Below are 2,500 nucleotides of genomic sequence, written 5' to 3'. Positions count from 1 at the left end.
GATTTGAATGAAAATTGGAGAATGATTATTCTATTAATGATTATTATAGTAATGAATATTTATAGAATAATAAATATGAAATATATTCTAAATAGAAATGCTTTTTCTAAAATAAATAAAAAAAATTAAATTATTTCCAAAAAAAATGAGACTAGTATTCGAATATACTAATATTAGTATTATTTTATCAAATATTAATATATTCTTAATAGAAATTTAAGAATTCTTTCTATTCTATTACTAATACTACTAGTAATATTTAGTAATAGTATTAGTAATGAGAGATATTGGATACTAAATATTATTAGTATCCGTAGAAATATTAGGGCTATACGGACTCGAACCGTAGACCTTCTCGGTAAAACAGATCAAACTGATTATTATCGAAATGATTTGAATTGTTTTAAAAACCCAACGTGCATTTTTTTCTTGCATTGGGCTTTTTCATTAACTGATAGAAATAACAGTTAGTCCACTATCTTTTTTCTTGACAGAAAGAATAAAGATATGATTCCTTGTGCTCTGATTTTTGATTTGGATTACAATCTAAGAGCACTACCAAAGTGTTTCAAAGAAGGGTTATCCTGACATAGGTCTGCTTCTAGCCTAGATCAACTTAAGTTAAATGGATTCTCTATCTACCCACTAAAATGAAAATATCAAATAGGAAATGAAACTTCATACACCTTAAAGTTCATAAGATAGGAACAAAGGATAATTTTATTTGAGGTTCCTATACCCATTATGCTTAGCATTGAAGAGGAGTGAGTATTGACCTTATCAATATCTCAAATCAATAATGGATTCTATTTTACGTCTAAATCCTTTGTCAGGCTTTTGTTCTCTTGTTCCTTAAAATGGAGTAAGACATGGATTTATTAATAATAAGATAAACTCTTTTGATTACAAGACGGACTCCTCTGAAAAAAAACATTGGCGCGCGTGTAAACGAGGTGCTCTACCTAACTGAGCTATAGCCCTTGTGCTTTTAATACATATTTTATCATATTATGTAGATAATTTCTTGTCAAGATGAATATTACATGATCCAATCCCTTTGATATTGCGTTGGTATTGCTTATAAGTAATATTCGATTTATAATCTATTGATCTGATCGATAGAGACTCTTTTTTTTTTTTTCTATTTGGGGTGATAAATGACCTACTTAACTCAGTGGTTAGAGTATTGCTTTCATACGGCGGGAGTCATTGGTTCAAATCCAATAGTAGGTAAGGTATAGTTAGAACTTATTAGATACCAGAGTCAATGGTATCTAATAAGTTGTTCTATTCACCTTTTTTCTATCTTTTCTTACTGTTTTATTGAATTTTTATTTATTTCTTTTTTTAGAATTATTCGGACGTACCAACTTGTTACGAAATCATATTGATAGCCTCTACTCGTGTTCTAGCTCGTCTGAGAGCTAGATTTGCCTCAATTGTTTGTCTCTTGCCTTCAGCCTTATTCAAATTAGCTTCTGCTATTTCAAGAGTTTGCTGTGCTTCTTGTGGATCAATGTCACTACCCTTCTCCGCATCATTTACTAAGACAGTGATCTCATTATTGCCTATTCTAGCAAAACCGCCCATGAGAGCCATCGTTAACCATTGGTCGTTAAGGCGTATTCTCAAAATACCTATATCTACAGCTGTGGCAATAGGCGCATGATTTGGTAATACTCCAATTTGTCCGCTATTCGTAGATAAAATGATTTCCTTCACTTCTGAATCCCAAACAATTCGATTGGGGGTCAGTACACAAAGATTTAAAGTCATTTCTTCAATTTGCTCTCCATTTCTAAATTCACAGCCTTCGCAGTAGCTTCATCGATATTACCCACTAAATAAAAGGCTTGTTCAGGAAGACCATCTAATTCTCCAGAAAGAATCAATTTAAACCCTCTAATTGTTTCTGCTAGACCAACATATTTCCCCGGCGAACCGGTAAATACTTCTGCTACGAAAAAGGGCTGTGATAAGAAACGTTCAATTTTTCGTGCTCTTGCTACGGTTAAACGATCCTCCTCGGATAATTCATCCAACCCAAGGATAGCTATAATGTCCTGAAGTTCTTTGTAACGTTGTAAAGTTTGTTTAACTCTTTGTGCAGTTTCATAATGTTCTTCACCAACGATCCGAGGTTGGAGCATAGTTGACGTTGAATCTAAAGGATCCACTGCTGGATAGATACCTTTGGCCGCTAATCCTCTTGATAGTACAGTAGTAGCATCTAAATGTGCAAATGTCGTGGCAGGAGCAGGATCGGTCAAATCGTCTGCAGGTACATAAACTGCTTGAATAGAAGTTATGGACCCTTCTTTGGTAGAAGTAATTCTTTCTTGTAAAGAACCCATTTCAGTACTAAGGGTGGGTTGATAACCCACAGCAGAGGGCATTCGACCCAATAAGGCAGATACTTCAGATCCTGCTTGGACGAAGCGGAAGATATTGTCAATAAATAGAAGTACGTCTTGCTCATTGACATCTCGAAAATATTCCG

The 2,500-nt window shown here is 33.9% G+C and overlaps 1 protein-coding gene across 1 annotated transcript in view; it reads right to left on the bottom strand.

The window, feature by feature from the left end:
- LOC113860720 (NAD(P)H-quinone oxidoreductase subunit K, chloroplastic-like) overlaps nucleotides 1–100 on the bottom strand; it is a 2,770-nt gene extending 2,670 nt beyond the window's left edge. The window contains exon 1 of the mRNA XM_027493252.1: nucleotides 1–100. This exon is cut by the window's left edge and continues 978 nt beyond it. The gene's annotated coding sequence lies outside the window, so the exon portion shown is untranslated.
- Between the last annotated feature and the right edge of the window lie 2,400 nt (nucleotides 101–2,500).

This window comes from Abrus precatorius, unplaced genomic scaffold (assembly GCF_003935025.1).
Source record: "Abrus precatorius isolate BTA unplaced genomic scaffold, Abrus_2018 Scaffold0, whole genome shotgun sequence".
Classification (NCBI taxonomy): Eukaryota; Viridiplantae; Streptophyta; class Magnoliopsida; order Fabales; family Fabaceae; genus Abrus; species Abrus precatorius.
The sequence above is the reverse complement of the archived record's forward strand: the minus strand, read 5'-3'. Positions and strand labels throughout refer to the sequence as shown.